The 18224-nt window shown below is 49.0% G+C and overlaps 1 protein-coding gene across 1 annotated transcript in view; it reads right to left on the reverse strand.

Annotated features, from left to right (window-relative positions):
• The window catches only part of CHLSN (cholesin), a 127224-nt gene extending 115275 nt beyond the window's left edge, over positions 1 to 11949 (reverse strand). The window contains exon 1 of the mRNA XM_004483838.5: positions 11877 to 11949. The gene's annotated coding sequence lies outside the window, so the exon portion shown is untranslated. The remainder of the gene's footprint in view (positions 1 to 11876) is intronic.
• Between the last annotated feature and the right edge of the window lie 6275 nt (positions 11950 to 18224).

The following is an 18224-nucleotide window of genomic DNA, read 5'->3' on the forward strand; positions in this document are numbered from 1 at the left end:
TTCCCGTGAAGCAAACCTACTGCTGCGCTGACCTCAGCAACTGGCGCCCAACGTGGGGCTTGAAGCCAACGGGCACGAAGGGAAAAAGGAGCGGCTCGAGGAAAACTGAAGTGACTGCAACAGCGCAGAGCCCCGATGGTTTGCAAAGCCTTCGAAGTCCTCGAGGGCTTGCTTGTATTCCCCCAGCAGACGGAGAACGTCCTGTGTGGGTACCAGCTGGCTGGATACAGCCACACCATGAACGCCAAGAGACAACGAAAGTTCCTGTGGAACCCAGAACCTCCGGTCATGCAGACGGAGAGACAGATGCTGGAAACTGCACGGCTGGGTCTCATTCCCAAGACTACAATGACTTTACATCCAAGTATCTAAACTACAGAACTTGTTCAAGCATGGCATCATAAAGCAAGTGTGACTTGGGGACAAAAAGATGAAGAAGGAAGTGAGAGGAGGAAATCTGGAAAAGAAATGTTGAATTATAAAAGGAAGCAATGAAGAAATTCTAGATTAATAGATTTGGAACTGCTTTTGTCAATGTCAGTGTGTGTGTTTTAAGAGTTTCAGTGTATGTGAAAAAGAGAAACAGGAAGGGAAAAAGAAAGAAAGAGCGAAAAGGAAAGAAAAAAGAGAGGAAGAGAAAGAAAAAATAAAAAGGAAGGAAAAAAGAGGAAAGAAAGATAAAATAAAAGATGTAAAAGTTAAGCGAATATTGAAAAAGGTAAAAAGTTTCTGGGAATGTTAACTGAAATTTAATAAGGTATATTGTCTTGAAATGGTTAGTTTTATAAAATCAGAAATGGAGATATGCAGGACAGAAGTAGTATGCATACAGCAAGCTGTAAAAGTATTGTGGTAGCATTTAGCAAGATAACGTGTTTTGTGAAAGTAAAACACGCCTGAATGAATACAAAAAGTGCAAAAACTTTGGGAAAAGGTCAGCAGTGGACTTTTGCAGTTCTTCAAGGCTTTCTGCCCTGGCCTGATGGCAATGAATCTGGCTGCATAGAAGAAACCTGTGGCAGCGACTCTACTAAGAAACATCAGAGACAATGGTATTCTAAGGGCCTAGAAAAGGCAAACAATTGGGACAAGCTGTAAGGTCCCTGCTGCTCAAACAAATTCTTAAATGTTTGGGTAAGACAAAACTATATTCGCTGCTGTAATTGATAAATACAATGTTTTCCCATGTTGATGGAGTTTGTAATGACTTAGCCTGTGGATTGGATGTGGCCAGCACTAATACCGAGTCCTGGCCTACATAGCCTTGCCGGTTGGGAATTTTAAGCCCAGGAGAAATGAAAGTCTATTTATTAAATGTCTGCTAGTTGGAAGTCTTATTGTTTGTTGTTGCAATTATGGATTATGTAGAAAATGCTTGAATTACTAATCTGAACTTTAATAATGTAACATACTGTGTACTTAAGTGATTTGATGAACTGGGATACATAAATGTACCTTGTTGAATGTATATGTAAATCTCTTGTTTTAACCTTGAACAATCCTGGGACCGAATGTATTAAGAAAAAAATTTAATGAGCATTATTCAAACCTAAAAGTGAAAATATCATGCAGGAAGTTTTGTTAATCAGTGAAATGTCATTTGCGTAGACTTTGCAAAAACAAAAAGGGGAAAATGTTGTGGGAAACTGGCTTACCTGGTCCTTATTGTAAATGTTACACCTGTTCTATTGTAGATGATGCAGCTGTTCCCTATTATAGATGATGTTGCAGTTCTAATCGCAAACAGCTGCTTGGTAGTTTCCAATAAATACGAGGTGGAAACTAGGGTGGAGGCTCTCAGTTCCAGAAGCTGTGAGTTTCCTGGTCCCTCTCTTGTGTGTCTCTCTGTCCTTTATTTCGTAAAGTTCTGCCTTGCCTTCCCTTTGACAAACCTATTGCTGTGCTGATCTCAGCACAAACATAAATGGCTAGTTCCAGGAAGTCAGTATTACACAAAAACTGAATTGATGCTAATAACAAAAAGTAACTTTATACCAGGAAAAACTGTCAGAGGCCACCTCAATCTGCATATTAAAGTAGTGGTAAAGGAAGATAATCTTGATTTCATTGGGCATCTGTATTGCTGAAGTAAAATACCTGTTAATTAACATCTTCACAGTAAAGGTATAGAAGTAAAAAGCAAAGTACTAAAAAGTTAAGTTCATTTGATACGTTACACCTTGCATTAGAAGTGTTTAACATGCTCCCTCCTACCTTGTCCCACTCATTCTGGGATGGACTGGCAACCCCTTTACCCTTGATAGCTGTGTGGGTGTGCTTATCTCGAGTGAAGCCAGAGGCCTAAGGAAGTTCCAGCTCGCCAGAAGCACCTGGCGGGTCATACAAGTGCCAGTCATCAGATGGCCTGAAACACCTTTTCAAGAAACAAAGCTAAGTAGCATCTGTGTCAAACCTAGCAGTTCCCTCCAACTCTAACCCAAATGCCTACTGCTCTAGGGGGAGGGCAAACCAGAAACCCCTTAAGAAATGGTGCCTCTTTTAATTTCCTGTAATTTAGCATTTAAACCTGCAAAAGTAAAGTCCACGAACTTTGGGAAGATGTAGCCTTTATAGGCACCTGGCCTTTTCTACTCTTTTGATCCAAAATCCTTTTAGTGAAACCCTGCATCTTCAAAGTTCTAATTAAGTTTATTTCTTCCAGAATCGGCGTTTTGCGAGCCATACAGGGATTTCATCCAGCTTCATCACGGGTGCCAGGGCTGTCTTCCTCCAGCCATGGAGGAGAGCAGGAGGGCTTTACACCTTGCCAGGCAGGGCCGACTGCCCCAGCCAGCAGGAAGCAGTGACGTGAGAGTGACCGTCGTCCTTCAGCACCCCTTTGAGAATGACGGTGTCAGCTCTCAGAGGAGACAGAGGCTGCAGAGGGGCTCAGCGGGCACTGGTGAGCCTCCTGTGCTGCCCTCCCGTCCCTCGAGAAGCTTTTCCACCTGTCTGTCACAGCAGATAGAGGGACAGCATTGGGAGTTTGGACCCAGATTTGGGAAGGCCAAAAGAAACCTGTAGCCTTCCTTTCCAAAATTTTGGACCCCATCTCCAGGGGATGGCCCGGATGCGTTTAAACTGTGGCGGCAGCTGCAGCCACAGTAGAAGAGCAGGAAGCTGACTTTCGGGGGAGCCTTAGTCGTTAGCACCCCTCATCAGGTCAGGACTATTCTGTCTCAGAAAGTGGGAAGGTGGCTGACTGACTCCCAGATTCTGAAGTATGAGGCTATCCTGGTGGAGAAAGATGACATGGTACTGACAGCAGACCACAGCCTACACCCGGCCTCCTTCCTCCTGAGCAGGACTGATTAGACCTGATTGAGTATCAGACCCGAGTCCAGCCCAAGCTAGGGTGCCTCCCCAGCGCTTGAGGGAAAATTATTCATAGACAAGTCCTTCAGGGTCCTAGAAGGAAGGGGCACAATGGCTACACAATTGTGGGTGGACTAACTTGTGAGGTGAAAGAAGCTGGCTGACTGCCCAATGACTAGTCAGCTCGAACCTGAACTGTACGCGTTAAATCAAGCCCTCAAATTACCAGAGGGAAAGGATGGTATAGTCTACACCGACTCTAAGTAAGCCTTTGGGGTAGTCCATACCTTTGGGAAAATTTGGGAAGAAAGGGGATTGATTAACAGGAAAGGAAAAGGGTTGGTCCATGGGGAATTAATAAAACAAGAATCGGCCAATCTACCTTTACCCAGGGAAATACCAGTGGTGCGTGTAAATGGACATCAGAAAGGTCACATGCTTGAGACAAAGGGCAGTAGGTGAGCAGGTGAGGAGGCCAGGAAAGCCCCCCTTAGTTCCCCTTTCAAGTGGTAGTTCTGATACCTCCATTCCCGAAGCGTTTGGGGTCCCCACATTCTCTGAAAGTGAAAGAGCTGGAGCAGTTAGGAGCAACCCTAGATGATCAAGGGAGGCGGCTCCTCCCGGATGGCAGGTAAATGTTGAATAAACAAGTGATGAGAGAGGCATTAGCAGACTTACACCAAGGGAGTTGTTGGAGGTACAGGCCATGTGTGATCTGGTTCTTAAGTATTTTGGATGTGTGGGCCTTTATACTGTAGCCAAAGAAGTAAGTGAACGATGTCTAATTTGCCAAAAGATTAATAAGAAAGTCTTAAGGAGGCAAGAACAAGGGAGACGGGAGCCGGACCTCAGGCCATTCCAGAGCATTCAGGGTGATTACACTGAAATGTCCCCAGTGGGTCGGCGAACGTATGTTCTGGCTATCGTAGGTCATCTGACAGGATGGGTGGAAGTGTGTCCTATGGCCTCAGCTACAGCATCAGCAACTTCTAACATAATCCTCAAACAAAGTACTCCTCATATGGGTTAGTGGAAAATATAGACTCAGACAATGGCAGCCACTTTACCTCCCGTGTACTCCGGCATATTGTGCGAAGGCGGGTGTCACGTGGAACTTCCACACACCCCGACACCCGCCGTCTTCAGGGAGTGGAGAGGATGAGTCAGACTTGAAAGAAGCCTCTTTCTAAGTTGGTCTTAGAAACAAAGGTACCCTGGATTAAGTGCTTACCCATAGGTCTACTGAGGATTAGAACTGCCTCTAGGAAGGAACTGGGAATCTCTCCTTATGAAATGCTTTCTGGCTTGCCTTTTCCTAGGAGAACTGGAGACCTCCCTTCCTTAGAGTCGAAGGCTCTCTTCCTTAAGAAATATATACCGGCTTTGTCCTCTACTTTGTCATCCCTCAGGCATCCTGGTTTGCTGGCCCAGACCCCACCTCTCTAATTCACTGTCCATCAACACCAACCCGGCAGTTGGGTCCTAATCAAGTCACAGGAGTCCAAACTTCAGCCACCTGGGAAGGACCCTGTCAAGTTTTGTTTACAACTGAGACTGCAGCCCGGACAGCAGAAAAAGGCAGAGTAAAAGGACCAGTACCTGACCTGGGTGATAAGGACCCAACACCACCATCAAAGGCCTGGGAAATAACTCCAACCTCGGACCGCCTAAGGACCACTCCGAGAGGACGATAGTTGGGAGGGCGTGTAGGAAAGGGGGAGCGACTGCTTGGACTCTGTCGGTGAGCTTTGCGGGAAGACATCCCTCCACTAGAGGGCAGGCTGTGTCCCATACCCACCCTGCCTAAACCTTGAGAAACTAGCAGATGACCGGCTTAAAGTTCAGTCTGAGAAAGAATAATTATGCTCACTATGACGGTCCAGATTCGCGTCACAACAAGCCCCACTAAATTGATAGTAAATGACCCGAAGGCCCGGCGTCCCAGACCGTGCAGCTTGATGCCTGCCAAGTAAAAGACTGTGGGAATGTGGAGCACCAGCGATTGCTGAGTGGGGAAAATAAATACCTATGCCCAGAGCCAGTGGGGAATGGCTACAGTCGAGCCCCCTTGCCCCTCCTGGGACCATGTACGGGGGACTACCCAGTACAAGGGAGGGACCATGAATATGGCATGGGTCTCACCAAGTTCAAGACCATGAAAGGGTAAGACAGCCTTTTATAAAGGTAATACCCCGTCAGACTGAAAAAGTCTTCAGTGCAATCCAGTACTAACAACTATTAAGAAGGCAGGCAAATTAGAACCTGGGAGCAGCACAGGAATCAAGCAGTCGATAGTCTATGGGATGGGAGCAGACGTCACAGGTAAAGCTCCTCTGGGGAGGCTCCGTGTTCGAGTCCTCCCTCCCCCTGTGGATGTGACGTCAGCAACGCCCCCTCCAGCTCACCCTTCAGAGATGCCAAGGGAAAACCCTCCAAAGGCCAGCTCCCCGACTCAGAATGACCCCAAAGCAGTCAGGATACTTAAGGCAGAGGATTTAAAGCGACCACAGAAATAGAGACAGGATATGTGGAGTCAAATGCCTGGGTGGAATGGGTCAAATATACAGTCCAGAGTCTGAACAAAGCAACTGTCATGCTTGTGCCACAGGCCGGCCCACAGCTCATATCGTGCCCTTTCCGTTAGGTGTGGAAGAGCCTGAAAGGGAGTTTAAGTGCAAGGTGCTCCTCTTCCAGAGTGCTTCTCCCGGTGAAGACTGTAGTACTTGTCCTCTCTCTTCCCTCCTATTGAAAATGGAAACACCAAAACCATACCGGCTTCCTGCCTCGGTCCAGGAAGTCCCTCTGCCTGTCTCTCTAGACGGGAGAAGGGCTCCAGGACCTCGGGACCATGGCCTGTGTACACGAGTATGGAACGTGAGGATAGTGCTGGCAAGTTCCCCAGTTTGGCCACACCCCAAGCAGACCTCTGGTGGTACTGGGGAAGGGGCGTCCTCCGACCAGTGTTACCTGAGAAGTGGGAGGAACCTGTGCTCTGGGTCAGCTGGCCACACCATTCACCCTGGCATTTGAAAAAGAGGAAGAAACACAAAACCGGGGAAAGAGAAAGGAAAGACATTTACCTGGTTCCTTTGATGACCCAATTTATCTAGATAGCATAGGAGTTCCCTGGGGAGTCCCTAATGAACTTAAGGCTATAAATCAGGTAGCTGCAGAATTTGAGTCACTCTTGTTCTGGTGGGTCACCATTAACAAAAATGTAGATTGGATTAACTATATATAATCAATGAAGATTTCAGTTACACTAGGGATGCAGTTCAGGGAATAATGCTACAATTGGACGCTACTAGCCGAATGGCATGGGAAAATAGGATAGCCCCAGACATGATGCTAGCAGGAAAGGGAGGCGTCTGTATGACGACTGGAGGTAGGTGCTGTACCTTCATCCCCAATAATACAGCCCCAGATGGGATGAACCTACCAAGTCCATGTTAATGGGACAAAAAGATCTGTTCAACAAATGGTGCTGGGAGAACTGGATATCAATAACCAAAAGAATGAGAGCTCTCCTATCTCACTCCCTATATAAGAATCAACTCAAAATGGATCAAAGACCTAAATATAAAAGCCAGGACCATAAAGCTCCTAGAGGAAAATGCAGGGAAACATCTTCAAGACCTTGCAGTAGGTGGTGGTTTCTTGGACCTTACACCCAAAGCACGCACAACAAAAGGAAAAACAGATAAAGGGGACCTCCTCAGTATTAAGCACTTTTGCACCTCTAGGACTTTTTGCATTGTTGTTGTTATATTTATTTTTTGGATCATGAAGCCCCGCTTTCATGTTCCGTATTCGTAATGAAAATCAAAACCAAGGAAGTGTTTGCCCTTCTGCTCCAAGAGGTTCCTGTCCCCATGAGGTCACCACAGTCCCAGGACTTTGTCCAAAGGGTGAGGAGGCAGCTGCCTCAACGGGAGAAAACAGCAAACGTGGCAGCTGTTAAGACTGGTGGATCTGGTAGCTGAGGCGGGGGAGAACCAGGTGACTGCTGATGGGAGAGGGGCGGGTTCCCAATCAGACTGTGCTGATGGCTGAACAACCCTGTGAAAATGCTGAACGGAATCTCTCTCAAGAGTTGCTTTACTGTAAATTTAAAAACGTAAGGCCTAGTGCTCTTTTTAAAAAATGAATGAACGAGGGGCTGCACTTGCTGAAATGTGTTGTAGAAGAGCCCATCTGCTCTGTGCAAGTGGCAAGCGGTGGTCTTGGCCAAGCCTGGGCATCGGTCCAAAGCTTCAACCTCTTTACTGTGGGTGTTTTCCTCACAGGTCTCCCAGCAAAAGATCTAGGGGTACTAGTGGATTAATTTCTCTAAGTTTCCCTTATATCTGGGGCTGGGAGGAGAGGCCCTGGAGCCAGCTCTTGAGCATCGTGGCCAACATCAGCACGTGTGGGACCTCGCCAGGGGCAGGGTCCTGTGCTAACACTGGACATGGCCGAGGGAGGCACAGGACAGGAAACGAGGCACATCTCGCAGAGCAGGAGAGCAACAGATCAGGCCTAACGCTGGTAAGCCAAAAACAAAACAGAAACCTCCCAACACAAGCATATTATCTAAAAATATGGAATTCCAGTAGAAGCAGCTAGAGCATTAAATGCACACGCTTCTGGGAGCCTGACTGGTGAGGGAAAGGCACTACTTTCAGTTCGAGGCTTTTTGCACATCCGTACTTATTACTTAGCTAATGTGGTAATAAGCCTAAAATGCCACTGCTTTTACAGCAAAGGTATTTTTTTTTAAATTATACTATCCACTGTTGGCCAGAGAATGATGAAAAGGCCTCTATTTCACACTGCTGTCTTAGTTTTCCAGCTGCGAGAACACCACACAACGGGTTGGTTTAAGGACAGGAATTGACTGCTCATGACCTCAGGAGGCTGGCCTCCTCCCGGCGGGCATCTTCCCCTGGCCAGCAGTTCTGGGGCTGGCCTCCTCCCGGGTGGGCAGTTCTGGGGCTGGCCTCCTCCCGGGCAGGCACCTTCCGCCGCCCGGCAGTCCTGGGCTGGCCGCCTCTGGAGCAGGCCTCTTCCCCTGGCCGGCAGTCCTAGGCTGGCCTCCTCCCGGGCGGGCAGTCCTGGGGCTCTGGCTTTTCTGTCACGTGGCAGTGCACAAGGCAGCACTTCTCCAGAGCCATCGCCTTGCTCTTCTGGGTTCCAGGGACTCCCAGCTTCTGACCATTCCCCATGGACTCCTCTGGGGCCTGCTTTTCTAGGCTCATGCGGTCGCCAGCCATTGTGGCCACGCCCACCCCATGCACCCTAACTAGCCACACCTTCGGAGGTCCTGTTCACCAATCGGCGCACGCGCCAGGATCAGGGCTTGGCACCAATCTCACATCATCTATCAGGCGCTCTCTCACCCAGTAACTGTGCTTTGAGGAATTTATCCTCATGAAATAAACAGGGACAGACTTACATATAAGGAGGATAACGGGAGCCTTATTTCTCAGACTGAAAAACTGAAAACAACATAACAGGCAACTGTAGTAGGCTGGGTTACTGAATGACTCACTCATGCAAAGGAATCCCCATCACCGTAAAAACCATAATGGCGAAGAGAAAATCTAGTTGTGTGAGAAAGCGCTCACAGTGTAACGCCAAGTAAAAATGCTGGGTATAAATCTGTGCATGTACAGTAGGACCCCTGCTTTATACAAAAACCTTCATACAAATACGCATGAAGGAAAAAAGCTAGAAGGAAACATTAAAATGTTTTGGGGAGGACGATTATAAGAAAGTGTTTTTTCCTTATACTTTTCAGTGATGTCTACAGTAAAAACGGGAGAAAGTTTATCCGATCCCAGCTCCAAAGCGCTCGATGAAGCAAACGCACACCTCGGCCGGCAGACAGCTGACACGCAGGCCAGCCACACATGGGGAGGCCAGGCCGTCCGTCACTCCTGGGGACGAGGGCTGGGAAGACACTCTGTGCCGAGAGCGAGAGGACCCTCCAACGGGACCGCACCCCATGGCCCGCGCAGCTACGTCACCTCATGCGCGGTCTGGGCCGCTGAGGGGAAGGCCTCCCCCACTCGCTGGGCCCCGAACTCTCACAAGCATCTCCTCTGAGGAGTCAGTCCAAGGAGCCAGCGGTGCCAGGCCTGCCCAGGACGGTAGCTCTGCTGCCCTGGCCCGGCCCCCCCCCCCCCCCCCCGCTGCTGTCCCTCAGCGCCCGCCCCCACCCCTGTGGCCACACCCCACGCCCTGCCAGCCCAGTGCCGGCCCCCACCACCCCACACGGCCTCGCGCTCTCTCCTCATCACATCGCCCTGGCCTGGCAGAAGCTCAACTCCATGCCCTAGTCGGCCACACCAAGCCTGGAACTTTACCCACGAGAAAAGCCACAGGACCAGGCCCACAAGTCCCACTTCAAACTCAAAACTACTAGCTCGAGGGAACCGCCGGGGCAGCCGGGCCCGGCAATCCTACCACAGTTCCCCGTCTGGTCACTCTCCCAATCTCCTCAAGCCTCCAAGTCTTCTCCCCCTTCTTCACTGCCAGCAGACACCTTGGTTCCTGGCCAGTGGGAAAACGAAGGCAACCCCCACAAGCCCCTCCACCCGGCCCCCCCTTCTCTCCCGCCAAGGGCTCCCCCAAGGCCACGCCCCTACACCCTCTCCATGTATTAGCGCTACCCTTGCCCACCCCGTGCCCATGGGCCACGTCTTAAAAGCTCTCCCACTGCAGGTGCCCTCAGCGCACATCTCGTTTCCCAGCTCCTTCAGCGGTCCACTCGCGCTGTCTCTAAATCCTATTCTCATGTTCTCTCTGACCCTCTCCCATCAGGCGTTCACTCCAACGATTTGACCAAAACTGCTCTCACCAGGTGACCGATGAGAATGGCACCTACCTGCTAAGCCCACAGCTGGACCTCAGCCCACCTCTCACCTGACCGAAGAGCATGACACAGCCAATCCCACCGTCTTCCCCAGTGCCCTTTTTCCACTTGGCTTCCAGGGCCCTGCAAACTCCTGCTTTTCCTCCCAGCTCCAAACTGCTGCAACCCTGGAGGCACCCCAGGTGCACCCCAGTCGGAGCCCTCGCCCGCTTCCTCTCGACCTGCTCAGTCTCCTCATCATCTCCCAGCCTGAGGTATCAACTATATGCTAAGGACTCTGGCATTTCGAAGGCTTAGACCTCTCTCCAAACTGCAATGCCAAGTCAGCCTTACATATCCAGATGCATCTATCTACCAACCACATATCCAAACATACACATTACCTCAAATTTAAACTGTCGAGACCAAAACTCCTGCCACCCTCCAAAAAGCCTCATCTTCGTGCAGTCCCGGCCTCTCAGTCAACGACCATCTGATACAGTCCAGATGTCAGCTCAAGCTGAAAGCCTCAGTGTCTTTGCCCATCGCATCCAATCCACCCACTTGTTGGTGCTCTCTTCAAAACACATTCCGAAATCAACTACCGCTATCACTGACTACCACCGCTGCCCGAATCTTGTGCCAAGCTTCCAACTGATCTCTTGCTTCCACCCTTGCCCCCTCTCTCACCCCCGCCCAGTCGATTCTTTTTTTTTTCAGATTCATTTTAGTTTTATTCCCCCTCCTCCCCTTGTTGTTTGCACTTGCTGTCTGCTCATCTTTTTAGAAGGTCCCGGGGGAGACACCTAATTGCTTAAGCCACCTCTGCTCCCCCAGTAGAGTCTTAATACAGCATCCAGAAAAACTTTTAAAATACACGAATCAGATTGTCTCACCTATACTAAAAACCTTTCCTGGTCTCCCCATTTCCTTGGTGTAAAAGCTGAAGGCCTTACTAGGCCTGCGAGGTCCTAGACGATGGCGCTGCCCCCACCCCTTATCTCCACGACTCCCCACTTTTCTCTGCTTTGATCTCCTGCTCCCGGCACACCCCCGCCGGTCCCTGCGCATCTGCGACGGTGCGGCGGCTGCCGCGCCTCACTCGCTCTCCTGCAAGGGCCCCCCACTCCCTATCCCTTGATCTGCTCTGTTCTTCTCCAAAGTACTTTTCGCTGTCTGATACATGCATCTTACACATTTGCTTATTCTCAGACTCTCCCCGTCAGAGAGCGAGTTCACAATATCGGACACTGGCTTCTATTTCGCGGCAGCCCCAGTGCCTTCAGCGGTCCAGATACACGAAAGGAACCCGATGAATGTTTAACTGAAAGAAGGTGAGGAATGCAAAGCATTCTTACCACAGGAAGCCAGAGCTGAAAAGCCCCAGACGTCAACCAGTGGTTTAACTAAGGCAAACTCTCAAAGTACAGAGAACGAGCGTGAGGCCAAGGTGACCGGCGAGATTATGCCCACGTTCGCCCTAACCCACGCGAGGCTCCTTTAGTTCACGCTCTTGGACCGGAAAAAGCGATGCAGCGAGGCCGTCCCCGTCGCGGCCCGCGGCCACCGGCCCCCACGCGCGAGGCCTCGTGCACCAAAGTGGGCAGGCGGGCTGCGGAGCACACGCGCGGAGAACCGCCCCGGGGCTCGGGGTCTCCTCCCTGCCGCCCTCCACCCGCCACCCGCCACCCGCACGGCCACGCGGCGGCCCCTAGCCGCCACCGACCTGCCTCCGTCTGCTCCGCCGAGCCGGCCTGCGTCCGAGCAGCGCGCCGCGGGAGAGCCTGCCCGCCGCCGGGAGTGCGCACTTCCCATTGGGCGAGACCTGCGTCCGTCCGCCCGCCGACCAATGGCAAGCGAGAGCCGCAGGCTTGGGGCGGCCCCGGGCGCGCGCTGTTGGCGTCATCTCCAGGAGCCCGGGTTGCTAAGCGAGCCACCGGTTGCCTAGGCGTCCGGCTCTCTCCAGGGATGCGTTCTGGGCTGTCGGGGTTCTGGTTCTCGGCACCCCACTTCCTCCCCTCGGACAGAAAGAGGCAGGCTCTGGTCGGCGAGGGACGTGGTTATTTGCGGAATCCACACCAGTCCCGCGTGCGGTGATGTGGCGGACAGGAAGAGGATATTGAAAGTAGCAGAATTCTCTGTTGTCCTGGAGGGAGGGCCGAGTCTGGGGGCTGCCGCCCGGAGCCAGGCAGCCTCGGGATGCGTGGATTTGTTGTATAATGAATGCAACACGGTAACTAAAGTGAATGAGCTACATCTGTTGTCAACATGGCTGCGTCTCAAACACACTGAGTTTTAAAAATCAGGTTGCAAATAAGACGAATCTTAAACACTTACAAAAGAGAGACCGTTTATTTATCGAGACAGCTTGTAAATTGGGGAATGCTCAGTGCCGAGACAAAAGCCCTTCGTTTATCCCTGAGAAAAAGGCAACTTGTATAGTAAATATAATGAGGTTACACAAAGGAGAAACGATAAGAAAAGCAGGGGAAGTGGATGTGGTTCAGACGACTTGGCTCCCTCCTACCACATGTGATGTCGTTGGCTTGGTCCCCGGTGCCTCCTAAAGAAGATAGTGTGACTTTGGGCACGCCTGTGAGCTGACACAACAGGAGACACAAGTAGAAAAAACATAATGAGAGACTCAACAAAGCAGGCAGCAGAGGTGGCTCAAGAGATTAGGCACCTCCCTCCCACATCAGAGGTCCCAGGTTGGGCTCCAAATGCCTTCCAAAGAAACTAGGAAGATCAACAGACACAGCAAGTGCAAACAACAAGGGGGTAGGGAGAAATAAATAAAACAAATCTTTTTTTAAAAAAGGAAAGAGGGAAACGGACTTGGCCCAGTGGTTAGGGTGTCCGTCTACCACATGGGAGGTCCGCAGTTCAAACCCCGGGCCTCCTTGACCTGTGTGGAGCTGGCCCACGTGCAGTGCTGATGCGCGCAAGGAGTGCCCTGCCACGCAGGGGTGTCCCCCGCGTAGGGGAGCCCCACGCGCAAGGAGTGCGCCCCGTAAGGAGAGCCGCCAGCGCGAAAGAAAGTGCAGCCTGCCCAGGAATGGTGCTGCCCACACTTCCCGTGCCGCTGATGACAACAGAAGCGCACAAAGAAACAAGACGCAGCAAATAGACACAGAGAACAGACAACGGGGGGGGGGGGGGGGGGATAAATAAATAAATCTTTAAAAAAAAAAAAAAGGAAAGAAAAGAAAAGCAAGCCTCCTAAGGGATGGACTGCTAACTAACCAAACTTACCCCTGACTGAAGGCCTGGCTTGGGGGAAATTAAGACCCAGTGTCAATGAATGTGCAAATGTCCTAGCAGTTGTGCAAGGTCCGAGAGTCTCAGATAACTTTTCATAAGGTATGGCCATACAGTTATCCCAACACCAATATTTAAAATTTATCTTTGCCTCCAGTGATTTGAGAGAGAATTTTATCATATATTAAGTTTCATATGTATATGGGCCTATTTCTGAAAGTTCTGTTCTATCCCACCAGTCTGTTTTTGGTGTGCAAGGGCAGCCCTTCTTGAATTAGAGATTTTATAGCATGTGATGACACCATGTAGGGCTAGCATACCATAGCTCTCAGTGTCTCCTTTCCTGTTCTTTCATGTTGACCTTTCCACATGAACTTGTCAGCTTGTCCAGTGCCAGGAAACAAGCTTGTTGGTATTTTATGGGATCATCTTAGATTAATAAATTAGTTTAGGGAAAGCTGATACCTTTATGATGTTGAGTTTTCCTTTCAAGGACAAGGACTGTCTTTCCATTTATTTGAGGGTACTTTTGTGTCTTTCATGAGTGGTTTTTTGTTTTTTCATTTTTTACAGTACTTTTCTTTAGTTTCTGGTTGAAAAAGTTGTTACACTGAATAAAAAGAAGCCATCCAAATACTGGAATAGTATTACAAGGGCCATTTTGGCAAAAAGGTGCGATCTGAATAGTGATTATCTTAGAGACGTCTGTTTTAATTGCTGCCCTAGACACCACCTCCTGTCACCTGACTGTGACCTCTTTCACGAGTACTTTAAAAGTTTCCATTACAGGTTTTGCATATGCTTTTTAAGGTTTATTTCTAAGTATTTTGTCTTTATTGCCATAGTAAATGGTATTGTCTTCCGTTATATCTTCTATTTGGTTATTGTTGATGCAAATGGAGGCTACTGACTCCTGTTGGTCAGTTTTCTATCCCACTACCTGATCTTTGTTTGAGGAGGTGTGTACATTTTATAATCTTAATGAAGTATCATTAGCTTCCTACTTTGTAGAAGGCTATTTTCTTGACATCTGAGATACAACACTCTCATTTTCCTTTTCCCTCAATGTTGATACCCCTTAGAACAGTCTTTGGGCCCAGTACTACTCTGTCTCCCTCTTTCTCTCTCCTGTGATTTCATCTGTGGCCTGGCTTTAGAAACAACTATATGATAACGACCCCCACATTCTATTACTAGGGTCAACCTCCTCCCACTGACTCTGGTTTTTTGGCATATCCACTTGTCTACCTGCCTTCTCTACAGAGTTTAACAACTCAACTATAACACATTCAAAATTAAATTGATTTTTCCTTCCAAACCTGTTCATTTCCTCATCCTGTCCCACCCTCCTCTTCCCCAGTCCAACAAGTGGCACCAGTAGAAGCAACACGTTGCCTTATTCATCTGTCCCTTATTCTGTTAGATCACAGGTCTCAAATGAATTCGCACTTTCCGTCTCCCTGCCACCCATCCGGTGCAGGTCCCCATCCTCTCTCACCTAATTTCTTCCGCAACTTGGAAAGGGTCTTCCTTCTTCAACTTTTGCCCCAAATCCAACCTCGGCCACGCACGGCAGCCACGCATGGCAGAATGACCTTTGTCACATGTGAATGAGGCATGGGTCATATTCTTTTGTTTTAGGTCTCAAGGGGGCAAAATGTTTGGAATTATTAAAATTCCTCCAAGGTTTCCACAACCACCCTGAGACCACATGGAAGCCTGATGCCTGCTTTCATAACTGTAAACCATATAATGGTTTTATAATTATGATTTTAACTGCGTGGCTATAGAAATAACTTATGACATTCAAAGCAGGAGATTGCAGCAATATTTTTTGATATATTTCTATTAATTATCACAAAACAGTCCTTTTGGCTGCAGAAGATGTAGTTTTATATGTAATAGCTCCATTCTGGTTTTCTTTACCAGGATGGAGTTTATACTTCCATAAGCAGATGCATATTTAATCAGTCTTTAATACTCTTTTGAGAACTATGAAAATCAAATCACAAATGATCCTGCTCAAGGCTTAGAGTTTAAATAAGTAAACACCAGGAAACACGATAGTTCTGCCATATTACTAGCTGTTTCAACAAGAACTTGGCCCACTGCTGCTGAAGTCCAACCTTGCAAAATCCTCCTGACCAGCTCCCGAGGATCTTAGGCCCTCAAATTGAATATAGCCATTTTTTTCCTAATTCACGGCAAAAATTGAAGCAATATAATTTTCTCAACTTGTCTTTCTCCCTACAGACTTACCGACTTCATCTTAAACCTCATTGCCTGCTACTGCTTTCCTATATTAGATTCCAATGTGTGATGTATCTGATTTTTCCCAAGTACAAAGCTTATCATTCCATTAACCGTGTTTCCTGATATGCCACAGAACACCAAGGCTGGTGGGTTCTGAGACCTGAGTAAGTTTGAGCCACGGCAGTGGACAAAACTTCCAAGGTTCACATTCCCCCGTCAGAACAGGGTAGCCTGGAGGGCTGTGGGGGAGAGGGAAGGCAGACTTGCTTCAGGGAGCCACAGGCTGCCTGCCACGTGGCCTTGTGACCACCAAGGAGCCACAGGCTGCCTGCCACATGGCCTTGTGACCGTCAGTACTGAGGCAGCAGAGAAGAAACTGGCCAGTGCTGAGGGGAACAAAGCCAGCCCTTGGTCAATGGCAGCCTGGCCATCCCAGGTGGAAGTGACTTCACCACGCAGCACCTGCATGTGCTGACACCTGGGAGTTTAAGAGGTAACTGCGTGTGCCCTAGTATTGCCTGCACTTCCTGCCTGATTGCTATGGAGACAATAACCTTTCCAATTGCTCTTGCTCTCCAGGGAGCATTTTTGTAAAGCCAAATACAGAAACCCTGGTATGGGAATACTCTTCTTTCCTGAACTAGTTTTTTTTCCTTAAGATCCAGCCAACACAGGGAAGCAGACTTGGCCCAATGGATAGAGCATCCGCCTACCACATTGGAGGTCCGCGGTTCAAACCCCGGGCCGCCTTGACCCGTGTGCAGCTGGCCCACGTGCAGTGCTGATGCGCGCAAGGAGTGCCGTGCCACGCAGGGGTGTCCCCCGCAAAGGGGAGCCCCACGTGCAAGGAGTGCGCCCCATAAGGAGAGCCGCCCTGCGCGAAAAAAATGCAGCCTGCCCAAGAATGGTGCCACACACACGGAGAGCTGACACAAGATGACGCAACAAAAAGAAACACATATGGGAAACGGACTTTGGCCCAGTGGTTAGGGCGTCCATCTACCACATGGGAGGCCCGCGGTTCAAGCCCCGGGCCTCCTTGACCCGTGTGGAGCTGGCCCATGCGCAGTGCTGATGCGCGCAAGGAGTGCCCTGCTACACAGGGGTGTCCCCCGCGTAGGGGAGGCCCACGCGCAAGGAGTGCACCCATAAGGAGAGCCGCCCAGCGCGAAGGAGGGAGCAGCCTGCCGAGGAATGGCGCCGCCCACACTTCCCGTGCCGCTGACGACAACAGAAGTGGACAAAGAAACAAGACGCAGCAAAAAGACAGAAAAACAGACAACGGGGGGAGGGGAGGGGAATTAAAAAAATAAAAAAATAAAAAAATAAAAAAAAAAGAAACACATATTCCTGGTGCCGCTGATAATGATAGAAGCAGTCACAGAAGAACACAGTGAGCAGACAACTGGGGTGGGGGGGGAAGGAAGTAAATAAATAAATCTTTAAAAAAAAAAGATCCAGCCAAAACAAAACTGTCTACAAAAGTAGCTGTAGTTTTAATAAGGAAATTCCCAGAACAAAACTAAAATGCTGCTATGCTTGTGTTTTCCAAAAAGGTATCTTTAAAAGCTTAGCATTTAACTTATTATACATAATCTATAATCGTGGAAACGTTTTAACCATTTTAAGTGGACAATTCTTTGACATTAAGTACAATATGTAATTTTCACCACTACCTATTTCCAGGTACTTTCATCATCCTAAACCAACTCAGTAACCCTTCACCTCCTCCACCCCACTCCGTAACCACCATTCTGCTTTCTCTATTAATTTGCTCATTCTAACTATTATATGTAAGAAGCCATTCGGCATCTGGCCTTTTGTGTCTGGCTTGTTCCCCTCAACAGTGTCTCAAGGTTCATCCAGGTTGTAATACGCGCCAGCGCATCCCCTTTCCGTGGCTGAACACTATTCCATTGCATGGATGGGCCACGTTTTGTTCATCCATCGTGTCAGTGGACACTTGGGTTGCTTCCACATCTTGGCCCTTGTGAATGATGCTGTGATGCACATCTGTGCACAAACACCTGTCCGAGGTCCTGCCTTCAGTTCTTCTGGGTACATACCTAGGAGTGGAATTGCCAGGTCATACAGTAATTCTAGGTTTAACTTTGTAAGGAATGGCCGCAATGGAGCACACCAAAAGCTAAGGAAAGCAGACCCCTTCCTACTCTAAACGGATGAAGACAGATTAAACACGCTAAGTCTTGTCTTTAAGAATGCATGCAATATCATTTCACATCTATTAGAATGGCCACTGTTATACAGCTGGAAAACTACAAGTGCTGGAGAGGCTGTGGAGAGACGGGAACACTTCTTCACTGTTGGCAGGAAGGCAGAATGGTACAGCCGCTGTGGAGGACTGCTTGGCAGTTCCTGAAGGGTTTGAATATAGACTTGCCACAGGACCCAGCAATACCATTTCGGGGTATATGCCCAGAACTGAGGGCAGTGACAGACATCTGCAGGCTGATGTTCACGGTGGCATTACTCACGACTGCCAGAAGGTGGAGACCCAGGTGGCCTCAACCGATGAACATTCACACGATGGAACATCATT

This window comes from Dasypus novemcinctus, chromosome 23 (genome assembly GCF_030445035.2).
Source record: "Dasypus novemcinctus isolate mDasNov1 chromosome 23, mDasNov1.1.hap2, whole genome shotgun sequence".
Classification (NCBI taxonomy): Eukaryota; Metazoa; Chordata; class Mammalia; order Cingulata; family Dasypodidae; genus Dasypus; species Dasypus novemcinctus.